This window comes from Solanum tuberosum, unplaced genomic scaffold, assembly GCF_000226075.1.
Source record: "Solanum tuberosum cultivar DM 1-3 516 R44 unplaced genomic scaffold, SolTub_3.0 scf00231, whole genome shotgun sequence".
In the NCBI taxonomy this organism is placed as follows: domain Eukaryota; kingdom Viridiplantae; phylum Streptophyta; class Magnoliopsida; order Solanales; family Solanaceae; genus Solanum; species Solanum tuberosum.
In genome coordinates, this window is record NW_006239157.1 from 900,239 (window position 1) to 900,550 (window position 312).

Genomic DNA, 312 nt, shown 5'->3' on the forward strand with positions numbered 1-312 from the left:
AAAAAAATTAAACATTAATAAATCATAAAACATTAAGAGAAAAACACGCTTCTCTTTCACTGAAGAACTGATCGAGCTGAAGAGAGCTGAAGACGTTGTCTGAAGAACCAAAGAGCTAGATGTACCGATTCTCTTCTCCGATTCCAATTTCGTCAAGCGTAAGTACGATTCTCTTCTACGATACCGATTTCGTCAAGCTAAGTACTAAAAATAGTCTTCTTGTTATTGATTGAATTTTTGTTTTGTGTTTAGAAGAGGGGAATAAGAAGGAATTGATTACTTTGGGGTTGTTGGAAAGATGAACTGAAGCTA